Genomic DNA, 19,280 nt, shown 5'->3' with positions numbered 1-19,280 from the left:
TGTGTATGTGTGTGTGTGTGTGTGAGAGAGAGAGAGAGAGAGAGCATTCAGAAATAATGATTTGATATTAATTATCAAAGTTCAAAATACATGCAAATACAGTTTGTCTTTGTACTTGTACCTATAGGACTGTCAATTAGTCAGTTTGTCTTTTTGTCAGTCTTCCTCTCTCTCTGTTGCTGTTTTCCATGGTGTGGGCTTTAATGCTCTGCTCATTGCATGCAGTTTTCTAATCATCCAAAAGAGGACAGTGTGGAACATGTTGTCATCTCCCGGGAGTGAGAGAGAAACTTGGAGACTGAGAGTGTCGGCAGCGTCCTGGGCAGTAACATGGGCAAAACGAGCCGCTGCGAAAGCTATATTTTGCTTTAGTGTCACGTGACTGGACATGAATGATCAGGACATCTCACTCCCCTGCTCAGTTCATTATCTAAACACATAATTTTTTTTTTCTTGTTCACAGAGAGTCATTGTCTTTGGTTTTCCTTTCCTCCTTTTTTGCCAAATGAGCATATGCTATTCAGTGTTTGAAATGGGTTACATCTAGCAACAAGCTAAGCATTACATCATCGCCTCACAACCCATCCCAGGTTTTGCTCTGTTTTGTTTAAGCCCCGACTCAGCCTCCCCTGCTCCCTGCACTCCTCACATGCAGTCTGAACGGACAGTGCACTGCAATGAGATATTATTACAATAGCATGTCACTCTGGCCTGCATATTCAGCAGGCAGAAAATGACTAGGAGGTGCAGGTAGACAGGAGAAAAAAAGGGGAGTGGGGTTGAAAAAAAGGAGATGCAGGAGGGAGAGAGAGGTTGATAGCTGAAGACAAAGTAGCGAGAAGGGAGCGGGGAGAGGGAGACGCAGGGCAGAGGAGGAAGCGAAACGACAGCTGTGTGAAGCACACAGGAAGAGGCAGCAGCCAGGGGAGAGATGTTGCGCGGCGGGGACATGAGCTGTTCTGACACGTGGGTAGCGAGGCGAATAGGGCCGACACAATGGAGGGAGGCAGGGAGCACTGGGAGGCATTATGATTTACAGTAGCGCTGTAGCCAGTTCAGGTTTGCTATGTCTCTGTGGCCAGAAGCTCATTAGGGGGTGTATTCATACAGCTGCATAGATCTACTGTTCTAGTTAACTCTTGGTGTCCAATGTACACAAACACACTGGAATTTATTGAAACGTGTAAAGGGGTGGTAAAACAAGTAAAAAAAAAAAATGTATTATGTCTTTTTAATGCCATATGAGAAGGATGGTCCCATTGTTACGACTTGCAAGTGTTTCATTTAGAAACTGGGCTGTAAAGTAAACTCATGTTACAATGCTTCTAGTCTATATCAAAAGGTAAGATGATTAAACCATTGATTTAACTAAAAATATCTTCACTTTAATGGGTGCTGTTTACAAGTTGGGAGATGGTACTTGTGGTAAATACCAGATGGCTCATTGCTCCTGAGTGCTATCTACATCAGCCATCAAGATCTACAGTCAATAACTGTAATAAAATGTGTTGAGGCCTGCATTCTCTACATAACAGTAATGCATTCCAGCGAGTATTAGTTCCACTTGTAGGATAACAATACTGTCTGGATGTTGGTAAGGCCAGCAAACTGTCCAGCAAAGTATAAATATCCTACTTGTTGGAAGTGAAGCAGCTACGGACTTCCCTTGTGCGGCAACAATATGTTAGATAAATGTTTAACACTGGTGAAGAGCTCACTGGATAAAAACACACACTTTAGAGGTTGATAGTTGTTGAGTTGATGTGATATGACTTTTCCACCAAAAAGTTCTGGTTCTCAATCCGGTTTGGTTCATGATTTTTGGAACCAAAGTGCTATGAGTGGATCATCAATGGTGGGTGCGCACAACAGAAGTAAATGACAGTGCATGACCAGAGTGTCACTGTGACCCCACCAGAGTATGTGCGAAACGTATGGTATATAATATTTTTTTTATTTGCAGGTGTGTATGCAAGTGTGAGGGAATCTCTGTTTAGTGTTGGCAAAAAACATCCTAAGCACTATTTTTAACCAGACGACAAAGTTTGGTTCGTACCTCAGAGCTAGTTTTTTCTGGTTCCAGCTGAGAGCCACCTTTTCCATTCACTAAACAATGGTGGAAATGCAAAAATAATGCAAAATTTGGTGTGCAAACTGCAACAAAACCTGTTGTTTGTTGGTGGAAAAGACATATGGGAGTGTCCATAACTGAGACCATTGGATTATAGCACTTTGTTAGCCCTCGTTTAATGTGATACAACATCACATTGGTAAAATAATACCCAGGAACAGCAGAAAAGTGGTGTGCCGTGCTTCTGTTACAACCGTTTGATGAGCCTGGTGGAGGATAACAAGTGCAGCTGCAGAGTCAGTCAAACGGGATCAGGAGAAATAAATATTGAGGTGAGGTGTCATGTTCTGATTGGATCACTTCATTCTAATCCTCAGCAAATTTGCTTGTTTGATACAACCAATAGGCCTCTGTCTGAGAGGAGAAAGAAAAGACTTAGGATTCTTGCAGTTTCAAGATATTTTTGCACCCAATGACAACAGAGATAAACATTTTAAAAGTGCGCCATGCAGAATTGCATAGGGAAATTGAAATGAGAACCCTTTAGACTCACAAAAAAATTGATGGGTGAGTGTGCATGGTACTTATTGTTGGACAGACTAATCAATTATATGCTTATTCCACATTTTTGTCATGTGACTCTAAAGGGCCCTCAGTTCAGTCATACCTAGGCAATTTTGAAATGCACCTTTAATGAGAAATTGTATATTTTACCTTCTTCTTAGCTCTTTGAGAGTGGAAGTCCTTCGGGAGGATCCAGTGCACTGTCTTGGGATGGGAGTTCACAATAAATTTATTTTTTATTTTGGGTTAGGATTAAATTTGTGAGAGTGAGTGTCTCTTTTTCTCCCATTTAGTTGATATCTCATTTTGTAGTGTGGCAAGCGAGACAGTCAGGCAGTGACGGGTGAACAGAGTCACTAAAAAATATCCACTCCCTGACTTTCTCACATAACTAACACGGGCTCACACATGCACATACACAATGTTCACATTCTTGGGGGGAAAAAAAAGGGTTCACTGAACATTCATACATGCATGAAGTGACACCCTGAGACAAACACACATGGCAAGTAAATTGGTAGCCTGCCAACCGCCTCAAGTAGGAGATTACTACTGATCAAGCCTTGAATATCACTGGTGATCTTGGCAGGCAAGTCATGTGTTCATAATTCGACAACATGCTGTAATCACTGCCTTTTCAAAGACTAATCAAGCAATTAAAAACATCTCTTGCAAAATGATAGTGTAGCTATGGCAACACCAACCTCCATGACCCAAGCTTGTGCTGATGGACTTTGGAGTCGTCTCAGAGAAATCAATGTGTCTGCAATCTGAGGTTTCTATACAGCCCCCCTGTGTTCAGCCGTGGTATTGAGTTATTGGTCCCCATTAATTACTGGGAGTGCGACCTGGAGCTAAAGAACTAGACAGGATCTTTACTTTGTTTAATGGGTTTTCTGGCCAAGGTACATCTGAGCAGCTTAAAAGTTGCCTGACATCTGTATGAATGCTGATTATACTTTGAAAAAAATATTGTTCTGTCATGTGGGGAGTGATACTTATGAACACAGAGGAAACATTGACTAGCTCTGATATAAGCCTGCCAAAACTGGATGCACTATCAGCTTTAAAACACATTTCATGGCACATTTTATTCTCAAAACTAAAAATAATCCGGACTGTGACTCCAAACTGTTTCCTCTTTAACCCGACACACTGTTTTACTGCCTTGTCACTGCTGACATAAGTGTTGCACAAAGACCTCATGAAAGCTAATTTGATGGCTGAATCAGTATTCAGGCGTGTCGCATGGCGGCCATGGTTTTGTTTGGGTGCTGTCAATATGTAATAAACCCATGTAAACATAAGCAGTGGTTGGCTGCTTCAGGCAACATTTAATGAGAGGATAGCAAGGGGAATGTGAGGTTGTGTGTGGGATTCAGAGCTAATGCAGGGAAAAACAGTATCTACAGTGAAAATGCATACATGTATGGGAAACTTTGTTTGCATTTTTGCAGTTAAAGGTGCACCATGTAAAACAGCATTTAAGCGAGGACCGCAAAAAATGTGGAATAAGCAGAAATTTTAATGATTATACCCCCATGGCTTTCAACATTGGCTTTCCTCAAATTATGTGCATATTCCAAGTTTTTTCAAAAGTAAAGAGCAGCACATACATCAGGTATTCCACATGTTTTGTCTGCTGGGATGAAACAGTCCTTCCTTGAATCAACCCTCAGTTTTGCATAGAGCACTTTTAATCACCTTTAACTCACATTTGGTCAAAATCTAACTGAAACCGAATACAACTATAACCAATTATTAAAATTTTTATTCCCGACAGAGCTAGAAAATTTTGGATGGACATATCCTGAAGTGATCAAAGTCTTATGGAATAGTCCTTTCACTGTGACAGATACAGTAAAAACTGCATTTATACATATTATTTATTAGTTATTAGCAAGATATTGGCATGGATAGATAAGGATAGGTATAAGATAAAACTGCTTCAGAACTGAATAAAGAGTTCAATATGAGGGCTAACTTTGAAATGCAAATTTTTTTCATGTAATGTGATGACTTCCATCTGACTTTGTTTTGCATAACATTGTATTTTCTATTTCTATACATACTGTATGGGAATATTGTATATAAAACTGTTTGCTGTATTTAGTCTCTCTGCATATTGTATCTCCTGCACTATGATATATTAAATTATTGCTGGGTTTGGGACTTCTGTTCCTTGTGGTATTGTTTCTTTTGCATAACTAGGCTATACAGATGTTTTGGGCTTTTTTTTAAATACATATGGCTAATTAAGAGAATATCCTGCATGACTCTTTGACACTATATTTTTTGTGATCTTTGCATGCTAAGTATGCCTTAGAGAAACCTTGCACATAAAAGAAACTCTGCGTGGCTCTAAGTGTATGGAGGCTTCTTTTCTTTTCTTTTTCTTTTCTTTCTTCTTGAGCTTACTACAAAAAAGTAAGCTCAAATAGTGAGTAGTAGCAGAGAAATATTTCATTTTCACTGGCATTTAAAAAACTAAATAGTTAAAGAGATTTGGACAAAAGAGTGCATACTTCTTTTCCATTCTTACCCTGTAAGTAAGAATTGACTCCTTTTCCTGATTATAAAATCAGAGTATCTGCAAAATGTTTTGAAAGAATTAAAGGCTATTCAACTGTAACTGGCTGTTTCATGTTTCTTTTTTCTTGTTTTTAAGCATAGATGTACAAATGACACTGAGGTGTGTGTGTGTATTTCCATTTTACACACACTCATCTCTCCCTACTGAATAAATTGGCAATAAACCATGGCGCAAATAAATCTATTTCCAGCTCTGTTTTGATTTTGATCCAGAGTGTAAGGGAACTGTCACTCCCTGCTCCACATCACCTCTGTCTTTCACCTCATCTGTATTCATTGACGTGAACCAGTCTGCAGTCTCACAATACCTCTGTCCTCTAAGCACAGTCTGTTCTCGGAGTAAATGACACCTGCTAGAGCAACATAAATACATTTGAATGGACCATTGACAGCACCGAGGCATTAGGCACTGTGGATAGCCTTGAATTGAAAGGCTAGCAACAAACTCGGGTGCATGGAACGCCAATTCCAACCTCTCAGATCCGCAGGAAATTAGATGTTTACGGTAAATGGGGCTCTTAGTAGCACCCGCAGTGTTCAATATTGACTCAATGAATCGGAGTTGTAAATATGTTGAGTAGCGTCAGCTTTCCACTCTTCAAAGCAACCAGTTCCACATGAACAGCGGAGCAGCTGCAAGGAAAAGAGAGGAAGGTCGAGTGACATTTTTTAGCATTAGGCCTAATTGACAACGAAGTGACGCAGGCGTCTGTGTTTTATGTTTTCATCATTACTCCGGTTCACATTCCCAAAAAACATTTCAGAGTCATAACGCTGATAAAACTTGTTAACTAAATCCACCATTGAGCCGTGCTGTATCAATCAATTGATCGATCTATCTATCAAATTGTATTTCCAAAGCACATTTTATGAACAAAGTATATCCCAGTGTGTTTTCCAGAAGAGCGGTTAAAAGAAGAAAGCATGTATACACACAAATACACTCTATGTGCATAGACACCATAAATACACATATGCAGTTGTGCACAAAGTGGATATACCATAAAAATTGAGTTTCCCATTGAAATTGTAATCCCAATGAATTTCTGGGATATACTTATTGACATGTAGATATACTGTGTATACAGTACATACACATAGGCCTACATAAATACACACATAAAATTAAACGAGATGGGAATTCTGAATGAAAGTGTTTGCATTATCGCACATGTACATTTTACAGCGTGCTAAATTCTTCGGGGCCATTGAAATATAAAAGTTGACATGTATGCACAACTGCACTACAGGCATGAACTCAAACATTACTGCATCTCAAAGGCACAGGAGAGCAATTCTTGACTTCAGAGTTTATAACCTGTCAGTGGCAAATTTTGAAGGCTAAAGTGATAAAGCTGGTTTCAATAGAATGTGTCAAAGCTCTCCTTGAGGCGGTGAAACAGTTTGGCAATTACGTAGCTCGAGCTCTTAAAAGGTATACTGCAACAAAAACGTCTGTCTGTTGAGTCAAAGCAGCATGACAGGGTCTCTGATATTATGAGTTTCTGTTCCTGAAAGAACTTAGGAAATGTGAATAGTTGGTGAAAACTCTGAAGAGGAACCTTACTGTCACCTGTTTTACAATATGGCATCCCCCCTGTGAGCACCCTCTGCCTTGATCAGCACACACACTGAACTCTGGCTCTGCAGGCGAGAGAGATACCGCTTACCACTTCCACTCATTGACTTTTTAATACGGTGTTATGCCCGCTATTGCTTTAATTTCAATCTTCTTCATTTCTGTGCAGGAGGAAGAGACGTGAAAAGGGAGGCACTAGGATCCATTTCCAGTTTTAATTAGTTGGCTTTTGTAACTCTAACAGACGCACATTCAGACCAACATTATCCTTCAAAACTTTAATTAACAACCGCCTCTTGGTTTCACCACATCAAAAGGTTGGGCTAAAGCAAAAGAGTGTGTCATTGTGCCCGTGTGCGCCGGTGTGTGTTGTGGGGTAAATGTGTCTGACGAGTGTGTGGGGCTCCAAGAGCAAAGGTGCAGAGGTGTGCAAATTTTCGTGCTCAGCATATGTCAGATGTCTGTCACATGTCAGATGTATGTATGGCATTTATGTCATCCCAGAATTGGACAGAGACACAGCAGGGGGGCTACACCAATCACTATAAACTGTCGGGCATGTTTGATTTTCACTCCCTTTCTGCCTATAGTTGAGGATAATTGCCCCTCATGTTGTCAGGACTGTAACAGAAGGAAATGAACATACTTTACAGGATTATACCATAATCTGAGTGCAGCAGAGAAGCTGTGCATATTGCCAATGATCAATCTGCTTCTCATAGGGAGGAATAATTCCATTTACTTGCAATGGAACAAGTTTGAATCATGGTTTATTCTACATTGTTATGACTCTCAGTACTCACTTTCCTATCAGTTTTCACTTTGTCATTTAAAAACCTCACACAATAAGCAAAAGTTGACGACCCATAGCGCTCAGTAATGAGATCTGTGACAGCTCTGCACATTTTTTTTTTTTTTTTAAAACTCTTTACCACAGCGTAGGCCCTAAATAGATATGCATTTCATTTTTGGAAGCAACTGTGTTTTAACTTCATCTGCAAGGAGCTCAGCAATCAGCACAGGGCTCCATTCTTTCCATTACTGCAGAAGCAAACACGGCTTGAAATAGTCACTTTCCATCTGGGCTCATCATTCCACCCCCTGAATGAATGTGAAGGATATAGAAATGTGTTACATTGTCTCCGATCAGTTCACAGTGACAGCTGCTCTGAAGAACAGTCAGGGGCCAATTTAAAGATTGACACTCGCCAGAGATGCTATGGATTTGAGAGGGGAAAAAAAAGGAGAAAAACATGATGTGAACAGCACTGGTTGTTATTTCCTAGTTGAGCTGTGGTGCTAGGACTCTAACCAGATAAGAAAGTTGTGGCTGTGGCTGATAGCTCATTGTATTTTGGTCTCATTGAGCGGCGGTCATTACAGTATATGAGCATGGTGCGTCATTAGGCTGATGACATAAAGGTTTGGCAAATGGTGTGAGTATTAAGATGCCAGATAATTAACTACATAAAAGCTGATTAGGCCTACATTTTGTATTTACTTAATTCTTGTGTTTTTTTTTTTTTCTTTTGTCAGTCCGTGGGTGTTACTGATCAGTTAAAGTAAATATGTATAGTCGGTTGATCAATAGATGAATCAGTTGACAAATCCAATAGTAACTGATCAATCAGTCAAGAAATGTGCAAATCAGAGAAGAAATGGATAAAACACTATGAATGAATCAACAATTTGATGAAAAATGAAATAATACCTAAAGCCAAAATAAAATGGTGAAAGAATAATTAATGTAGTAATTAATTATTTTACTGATAAATAAAAAATATAAAGAAGAAAACATATATATAGACCTTCATATATACGTTATACTTATAGCTTGATGACTGATTATTAGATTTTTGATTTGTTGATTGTTTTTCAACTATTAATTAATCTGTTTTTCACTGGCTAATTGCTTTTTCTATTTTTTTTCATTTGTCAGTTGCTTTATTTATTGCTCTTTGGGGAGGTGGGGCGGTTGCACATGGGAAAAGCTTGTCTTCAGCACTTTCTGCCCAAAAACCTAGGTTAGAAAACTTAAGTTAGGGAGCATTTATGACACAAAGACCTTCAAGGCAAAGTTCTCCCACAACCGAGACAACTTGCACCAAGCTGGCTCAACCTGCAAAGTCGGAAGTCCCGCCTACACAACCAATCACATCGACGGGGAAATTTAAAAAAAAAAAAAAAAAAAAAAAAAAAAAAAAAAAATGCACCTGGCGTAATTAACGGGGAATGAAACGGTAGCCCAAGCCGTGCAGCACACATAGTGAGTCTGTTTGAACTGTCATTTAGTCACAAGTGTTGGACATGTTAATTCCTGGTGAAAGCATAAGTCTACAGCTATCAAACATAGCTAAATTGCCCCATGTCATATCGTCGTGTTGCGTTTGCGCGGCCGGTGACAGCAGCTTGTTAGGCCGGGCTACTTCCCGCAGGTACCGCGCACCTCCCTTCCGGTCACTCCGCTCGCCTCCACGACCAACTTTATTATTATTACATTATTTTTCAACCGTGTGTCTGATAGGGAATTGTTAAAATAATTTTTCCACCAGTGTTTGACTGTGTCAAGACTGCCATTAGTGCTGTCCCCAGTGTTTTTATAGCTGTTTCTGCTGTGCGTAATGGCCATGAACCGTTCAATGTGCTTGGCAGTAGTGTGCACTTGTCTAGCTAGCATCACAGCTAGCTACCACACTGTGGATAATGGACAATGGACAAAGGTTAAAGGTAGTTAAAGTTGACTAAAGGACAGTGGACATCAGGAGTTAAAGTGGGCTATAGGCGCCAGTAATTTCTGTTAAGCTGGACCAAAATGCCTCTGTGAAGGTGAAGGAGGAGAGCAGATTGATGGTAAAGTTGCTGGAGCTGTTGACCCACAGCCACCTGAGGAGGCACAGGGTGCACTGGACCTGCACGCCCTGGCACCGTCCCATCAGCAGCCCTCACACTTGCTTCAGCTCCAGTGGCCCGGATATTGATTGACCCACTCAAGCCATTTTGACTGAAGTCTCCAAGGAGGGCCACAAACACAACTTGGGTAGCTTGTGCCACAGCAGCAGGGGGTGGTTGGAGTACAGTGCCAAGGCTGATGCAGCATTTTGCTTCGAAGAATCACTCATGAGGAGATTTAACCCACAGTGCAGTCTTCACTAGAAACTCTACTAATGGGTGAGTCGACTATTCTGTTCTATTCTATTCTTGATCAGTGAAACAACTGTGGATGGCCGCTGTGCCACAAGGGTAGTGGTTGCCGCACCACTCAATTTGTGTATGTGAGTGAGGGAAAGAGCTATCTCTGTTGTGATTTGTCAAAGTGGATCTTTATTGAATTTTTTCCCTCTACCCCCTATTCCTGGCAAGCCCCGATAGTCCGTCACAAGTCCCAAGTCACCCTAGCACTAACCGTGTGGGTGCATCTAGCCCAAAACTCTGGTGTGATTCATCATAGCGCTGACCTTAAAGGGCCATACCAGTGATTTTGCATGTTTTGTGTAGTATCTACAAAGTGTATTTCCTTCGCCTTTCTGCCAGTCTTTTCCCGAGGCAAGCAGATGTATTTTAGTACTCCAGTGCCAGTTGGATTCCACTATGATATGAAAATGAACTTTCAGAGACTTCAAACTTTCTTCACACCAGTACCCTATCAGCGTAATAAAGACATCAACATTAGCTTTCCCAAAAGCAGCAGCACTGTTGTGTTTTGATGACTTGAAATGGGCCAGAGCGATGTGAACAGATCTGAAAGCCTTCCTGGTGGTGCATTCAGGGGGCGTCTGACAACAGTAGACAATGGTAATTTTCCACAACAGCATCGTATTCATGAGCTGTGTTGTCAATAACCTAACTCAGAAGAGGAAAAGCATCAATGCCATGGAGATATTGAGAATATCTTTTTAATGTTTTTTAATCAAAGAGGCTATGAAAATTGTGTGGTAAATTTGTTCATCTGTTTCTCATATCTTAAAAGTATGGAAATGCACTGCTCCTTTCTGACTGCAGAAGTACTTGATTGCAGGATATGTCAAAAATATTTATACCAGGAGACTTATGTTGACAAGAGCTGCATAAACTTTGGAAATGATGTTGGGTTATGAGTTTGACTAAGAGCTCTCAAGAGAAGATGATACATTTGCTCTCTGTGGAACAACTGTTTCCATGTTGGCAGGACATCCACCCCGCTACGTTACTGTGGTCTTGTAAATTGTCTCTCTGCCGTAAAATATTCCCTGGGGAAATGTTTGCTTTACACAGCAAATTTCCAGTTCTGTGGTTTATGAATGGTGATGACTTTGTTAGCCGTGGAAGCAGGACATCATAAGGTACGTCTTTCAAACAATACTTCATATTTTAAAATCAAGGGATTTTGATTGTATATTGTGAAATCCTGAGTACCCCTGCATGGTTTGCACAGCGGTTTGTTGGAATGTAAATGGTAAATTGTAGCAAATTGGCCAAATATTCATAATCACTGGTATGGTCCTTTTTAACCATACTTAACTCTTGCCCAAAATGAACCTTCTCTAATCTATCCTGTCTGGCAGGAATAAGGATTGGGAAAAAACATTTGCTGATGGCACATGCCTATTCTGTTTGGGAAGTGGCTGTATGATGTTGCTTAGAATGAGGCTCCATATGTTTTGAGCACATTACATTTTTTTTTTTTTTTTAACAGCCTGTGCCACTGCTGTTTGGATGTTGATTGTGGTTCTATGGTGGTCTTATTGTTCATTCAGTCTTAATGGATACCTTAATACCTTAAAGTAGGCCTTCAGCAGGGCTGTACAGAATCTGTTGTTCAGGGATTGTGAGAGATGGTGTGTTGTGTTTTCACTTGACTATTTTGTACTGGAAGACCTGACCGGAAGTGAAGCCATCATCACCAATTCCAGTGCTCAAAGGAATGTTCCCCCAAATTTGAACTATCACAAATTAATATCTGGAAATAATGAACTCTCCTCTTTTATTTACCCCAAGGGTGCTGGATAATTTTAATCTTCACTTTTGCCGAGCAGTGGAGATTGTCTTCATTAGGACATATCCAGCTGACCAAAAGAAAATGTTTGACCTTTCTGATTTTTTTTTCTCCAAAATTATATGTCCTCCTCTCTCTACATTTACCCTAGCTTCCTAATTAACCTTACGCAGCCTAAATCACTTGCAGAAAAGTAAAGTGAGAGACACAGATCTACAGATTAATAAAATAATTGATAATGCATGCAGAAGGTACATCACCAACCAATGCATAGCACCTTTAATGATGGATGGTGAAACATAGAAAGATCTGGATAGACAGATGTTTGAAAAATTCACACTTAGCCTTTCTTGACGAAAAAGCAGCGCCACTGGACCACAAGATGTTTAAGTGCATTTCTCAAAGGAACACAGTATTTGTTGGGGGAGGACTGACAAATGAGTATTTCTACCCCCTTGGCTACCATGATGCCAACACATTTTTTTCAGAGTTTCACACAGACTGACTAAATGGAGGCGGCATGTTTTTTTTTTTTTTTCTTAAAACCTCCAGGACTGAACTATTTAAAAAGAAATCTCATAATTGGCTTATTGCACATCTTTTGTTGAGTGCAGTCCCATAGCAGCTGGCCTCCAGTGAGGCGTTGAGTCATGATGTTGATGCCATTGCTCGAAGACATCCCTATTTGTATAATGGAGCACATACTTAGAAGAATCCCATTGATTGTCCATGGTGGTCCTTTACTGCCAGGTTGTGACTATTGTCCTTGTTCCTGCCTTAGAAAATGGAGCAAAAAAGTCTTTTCACTGGTTTACACCACCTTGACAACTATTAATACAGTAACATTCTGAAAAAAAAGAAAAATGTGTTAAAACTGTCTCATGAGAAACACATTGAGAATTTTGCACCATTTTTAATTTAACCTGAGTTCTTTTTTTGAACACAGGCATATTTCTGAGCAATGTGAATAACTAGCAAAGGTCTCCTCTCTGTCCAACATATTGTAGGAAGGCCCGCTCTCTCTCTCTATGGGCTCCCCCACCCCTCGGCCCCCAGCGCAACTGCACTGCCTGCCCTGTCTATATTTACACCATTGGCCTTTGATCACGGTGACATAAATGAATGAAATGAGGAGGAAATGGGGAGAGAATGCGATTGGGACAAATCGGCTCTAAAATTGAACATGACAAGGCTCTGATTGTAATCTCCATGTGGACTTTTGGGGGATGGAGTGTCTATGATGACAGAGAATATGAATGAATGTGATACTCATTTGAGAAGGGAAAGGTGGAGGGATGCTGACCTGAAGGCCCTCATTTCACTACAGAGTTTCCCTTATCATACGCATACATCTGGGCAATTTGTGCAGAGTATCATAAAATAATTTTAAATTATTGCTATAAAATTCATGTAATGCAAATCTAGTGTTGCCAACTGTCTGATAAAATAGTGAACCATTCTTTTATTGTAAGGTTGCACCGTATCTGCACTGCAAGACACTCTTTCTCACCCTCTCCCTCTCTCTCTCACCAACGGCCGACTGTGCTGTGTGTGTGTTTTTGTGCCATGCGTAATGATGCGTTTTGATTGTGCATAAAAGTGCTATTATTGCTAGACAGTGCTATTTCCTTTCAATATTGTATTAGTGGCGATGTCGTGCTTTCTTCCACTCTGCACCCCGTATTGACCAGGTCAGTAGCCTACCTCAGTGTGTGCTGTGGTGCGGTGTGTCCTCATCTCTCCTCTCATTATCATCACATTTTACTGTACTGTCTAATACCATCAGAGCATACAGTACTAAATTGTAGCAAACCCATGATGTTTGAAGTAACGAATAGCCTATAGGCTGCAAAATGAAGAGAAATAAATTAATTCAGTATCTTTTTATTGGATACCAACCTTTTACCTGCATTTACCCATGTATTGTTAAAAAAAAAACTGTCTAGAGGAAACACTGCTGTGATTAGACTTTAGAGAGCTTAGCTGAATGTGTGCCAGTAATGAATGAGCAGGGAAAAGAAAGAAGAAACAAAGTAAAAAAAAAAAAATTAAATAGATGCTTAGTATCTTGTTAAGAAGGAAATCAAGTCTTTGAAGGCTAGTCTGTGTTGATGTTAACTAAAGGGGCCCATTTTTATTCAATTAATCTTTATTTATCTAATTGAATTTAATTTATTTATTTGTCTAATTAAATTTATCTTTAAGCATGTGGCTGCATTTTCAGCCTGGTCCAAAAGAGGAATTGTTTACATCATCCTTTAAACCTGGGCATCAGATAGATAGGCGCTTCGCTTTGCCCAACTGTATTGTGCTGTGTTTTGGAAGCTGGCTTGCTTGTGGACAGTGGCAGGCAAACACATGGGGGGATCGGGCAGACAAGGCTTGTTATCTGTACCTAGTCCAGCTGAATTAGCATCCTTTTGTACATAACTGGCTGCTTGATGCTCTAAGGTTTGATCTTGTATGCACTGAATCCGCGGTTGAAGCTCCATACTGTGGATCTGTTTCAAAGTGTGTTTGTGATTTCCCTTCAAACAAACATTTTGGTATGGTATCTTTAATTTTGGTAGCATCAACAGAAAGAAAAAAAAAACATCTAAAAGGCTTGCAACACATTCGAATTAATTTATAAAATTGAGAAGCGTTTTCCACTCGGGGATTTTTCCTCTGTCATTTTTCAAAATGATAAGCTAACCTTTTTGATGACTCTGTTGTACTTAAGTATGCTACTGGCTTCCGCAAAACCAGCTCTCCTTCCTCTAAACCCTTCACTCTCTACTCATATTTGGTACTGACTGTCTTCTTCGTGTCTACAAGATAAATCTTTCAATTCCAGCCAGCATCTGCCTGACATTCATGCCATGTGAAGGCTGTGGAAGGAAGGGGCACAGCAGCATGCTAAAGGGGGAGGGTTGGGTTATGGCTCTGTATGCTCCCAGCGCTCCCCCTTGTTAGCCTTTACCAGTTAGACAATGCCCTGATGAAACATGACAGGACAGGCTTCCATAGCCATGTTTGGGCTAAAGCCTTAAAATGCTAGCAACTGTACTGTTTTGTTGCTCTTGCAGAAGGATAGAATTTAAAATGGCTTTGCACTAATGCTTTGTTTTGCCAGTGGCTGGGATAACAGTAATAAGAAAAACACCGTCCAAAGATATTTTTGAAAGTCCACTGTAAGCCAAAGAGTGAGTGACTGCAGAATAGTAGAAGCGAAAAATCAATGCTAAAGTAGAATTCACACAAATGTGATCTCAGACAGTTCAATCAATATTTGTGAGTATGAACAGCTCTATCTTCGCAGATCAGAATCTGCGATGCCATCAACACACACCACCCGCAACCGTACTTTAGATTACAGCGCATGTAAATCTGCCTTTGGTTGCTCTTAGAGGATCTTACATTGTGTCTTTGTACTGCTGACAGGTATGAGGCAGAAATCACCCTAGGTAATGTCACAGTGTGCTTTGGTACACCAAGATCCTGGTGATTAAAAAGTCAAGGCTGATGCTGTTCTTTTCTGAAGGTATTGCTAGGCTTGTGTGATGATCAGGGAGCATCAGAGAGCTCCTGGGACCATCTGTGTGTGTGCGCGCGTGTGTGTGCGTATGTGTGTGAGGCCTTGTAGGTAGCTGCACAATTGATTCATATCATAAGTGAACCTTCGGCTGAAAGGTCCCCCAACGCGAGATGAAAGGCAGGATTAACAGAAGAGGGATTGAGCCGGGATGAGCACCGGGAGTGCATTGGGGGAGATCAGATGAGGAAATAATAGAGAAGGGTCCCTTGCCTTCAGAGAGGGGCAGGCAGGGAAGCGCGGCTTATGAGATGCAGAGGAGATGTAGGAGATTGAAAATGATCAGTACCAAAGAGTTGGCAGCTTTCCCGGCAAAGTTCCCAATCCACAGAAGAGGAGGGAGAAAAGCAATCTTGATGGCGAAGAAAGATATTAGAATTAGAAAAATGAGAGTGGGAGGTCACCACAACACAACTGTACCTAATAATTTCTTTCCACAATCTGTCCTGTATTCCAGGTTTGATCGATGCATTTGCTTTGCTGGTCCAGAGAATAAGGAATTGTGCGTTTTGCTAAGAATAAAATATGTTGCTGGACGAGGCAGGGATGGCCTCATTCCCAGCCGACATTAGTGTCCTTGTGTCTGCACATGTTCTTCAAAGCTGGGGTTGATATTTGTCCAGAGGCACAAATAAACTGATTATGATGCTTGATGCAGTTTGAATCAGCTAATATGAGAGACTATGATTGGGATTTTTAGCTCCAGACCGCATGCACCAATCATGCAGTCTGATGATGAGGCGGGGATGGCTATTGATCCAGTTAGGCACTCTGTTTCCCATTCGCCCGCCCACAACAGGGACAACGCAGTGCCACCAAAGTGGAGCATTTACAATTGATTGCTTTATCCGGGAAGGGCTCATCGAGATTCATCCCAAATGAGGCAGTTTGTTTGTTGTTTGTCTCTTGTTCAATGCCAGGTTCCCTCTATACTCATTGTTATTTTTCTCTCCTTCCAGATGTAGCGTAAATAGTGTGTGCTTTAGAGGATCGGTGCAGCGTTTCCAACGGATGCATAGATGGAAGTTTTTGACAGTGAACAGTTATTGTCTGATTGTGCATCCAGAGACTGGCTGCTTATGGTCTCTCACACAAGAAGAGATTTCAATATTGTTTTATGTATATGAGAAACATTTACAAACATGTATGTTACATTCATGTTTCTAAAACATTTTTATAAGAAATTGGGAAGCAGCCAGGTCCAAAGAAGTAAAGATGTTTTGCACAGAATTGAGATATTATACAACATCCTATCTTATATCACATCTTATATATGAATGATATTCCTGAGACTTTCCAAACTTTTGACAGGATGTACAGTGGAAACTGCTTATAGTGATCACATCCCTCCAGGCTGAACTGATCACTATACGTGAATGATTATTATTTAGTTTTACACATATTAGACTCGGTCTCTGTGTCTCTGCCTGCCTGCTACAGAGCCCGACCCTTCATACCTTTTGGAATAATTACATAATCAGACCCTGATGGGATTCAGATGAAAATAATAAACTAAACCATACTGGTGCCTTAGCCAGTGTGGTGATACTAAAAACAAAAAATAAATAGAATTACCTTAGTTGTATTTTTTTTTTCATATATATTAATGTTTGAAAAAGTCCATAATGAGCACTGTAAGCAGACTTCTTCATAACAATAAGCAAATTATTTAAACGGCATTTATTTAGGAATGATTATTCCTATAGCTTTTTGAGCCATATAAGTGTTTGGCCACTATAACTGTGATTACTGTAAGTGATTTCCACTGTAATACAGAAAATAAGACAAGGATAGTTGTTATTAAAACCAAAAACACTTGCTGTCATCAAAAAAGCATTATTTTAGAGTAATGACCCACATAACATTGCAGTGTTTCCTCTGTAATTTGTTTACAGTTTGTTGCTTTGGGCGATAATTCTAGTTTTGTCCCGTATCTCTTGCTGTTTAGTTTAAGTTGTGTTTAAAGTTGAGGTTCTAGTTTTAAAAATGTTTTCAATCATGCTGTAACCAATATATTTATTATTTCGAGGATAATGGACTAAATTACAATGTAATAATAATTTTAATTTAACATTTCCTCTTGCTGTGGTTATACTTCACAGCTAAATGAATACAGAATACACTACATTGTTTTCCTTGTGTTTTTTGCTTTTCTTTCTTTCTTTTTTTTTTTTTTTGCCAAGTGCAAAGTGTGTTGTTTTTCCAAACCTTTTATCGTGAGATGTGTGAAAAACTACCAATAGCCTACTTGCCTGGCTGTTCTTTACTAATAGGCTATACATGCTGTATCACTACTTCACTTCAGCTGTATTTTACAGAGTAGTTTGTGGTATTTAATGCTGCCTGGAGCTAGAGGAGTAAATATATGACAATACCAACTGTACTACTGCTAATTGGTTGAGTGAAACATTCAAACAAAGTTCAGACACTCTTTTATGAAAATCATGGGAGACTGACCAAGGCACCCTGTTATTCAAATTAAACAAGAGTGACTTAAAACGTGGCATTAATGATGTGTAAAAAAAAACAAAGAAATACAGTGTTATAGCCCGGTTGCATCCATAACACAAAGGCAAAACAATGATGAACCATGCTGTTTTTAATTATTTCGCAGAAGTGAAAATGCCCTACAGCGGTTGTTGTTTTTGTTTTTCTGTTTTGATGATGATGATACAAGCTAAGGGAATGGGAAGGGAATATTTAACAAGCTGACATTGACTGTATGGCAAGAAAACCCATTCACATGGGAAATTGATGTGCAGAGAGAGAACCTATTTGGCACTTTGGGACCCTGTGCATTTTTCTCCAGTTAGAGCAACTGGTGTGAAACCTTTCATCCAGTATGTCAGCACATGCAACCTCAATAAATTGCCAATCTGAATTATGTTTGCTCCCGTGGGGTTTCTTTGCTACATTTGGCGAATGGTGCAGATCTTTGCCACTTAATACTTTAAAATTAGTTTTATGTGTCTACTTTTTTTAAAAGTGCACTTATAATTGATTCACTGTTATATATTGTACAGTTCGATGCAGTCCATAATGAAAGATTATTGATTACAAGGAATACATTCCACAATTTGTCCAGCCTCCTATACAAATCTAGAAATAAACAAAACTCTGCTCAGAATACACGCCAGAACATCAATTTATCTTTTTTTCCCATTACCCTCAAAAAGGTGGATATACCTGAATCCTGAGTGTACCACATACAACTTTTCTGCAAAAAAAAAAGAAAAAAATGCTTCTCAATTTGTAGCACATAACCAATTTCCTGTCCATTATTGGACCCATTCCTGCTCTCTCATGCTGTTCCAAGTGTCTCTTATTTTCAGCTCCTTCCTTGAGGAAATGTCTGGCATCCTCCTGACAGCCTGTGTGGGGTTTTGGGAGGGAAGAGGTTGATGTTTGTGTGATGAGCAGGGAGGGAGGGATGGCAGTGGGGGTGGCTGTGTTGACAGATTGGTGTGCTGCTGTGATGGTCTGAGAGAATCCCGGGGTCAAACGCCAGACATCCAAGCGCTGACAGCATCAGGAACGTTGTGTCTTGGAGGCCTCTCTTCCTGGATAGTGGCATAAATGGGGGATGCACGGGTCATCCAAGGGTTGTGTGGATGGTGCATGTGTGATAGACAGAAGGTTCACAGGGCTCTCTGTGTTGCATCTTCCTGTGCACCAGCCTGTAGTAAGCTGTTTGTAAGAGGGGCATCACTACATGCTGTATTGTCAAACAGCTCACAAACTTGTCTCAGCAGTAAACTCCCAGATATGAAGTAGATTTGTTAATTAGTGCTAAACAGATTGGTTCATTCACTGATGAGACAGAAAAATGTTGATGGTTTATCCAATGAAATTACTTGTTTCATATCTGCTAAAGTTTGCTTGGATGTCTTTGTTTGATATTGCACTAAAATGAAAAGTGTGTGCTTTT

Source organism: Myripristis murdjan, chromosome 18 (genome assembly GCF_902150065.1).
Source record: "Myripristis murdjan chromosome 18, fMyrMur1.1, whole genome shotgun sequence".
NCBI lineage: Eukaryota > Metazoa > Chordata > Actinopteri > Holocentriformes > Holocentridae > Myripristis > Myripristis murdjan.
This window is presented reverse-complemented; position numbering follows the sequence as displayed.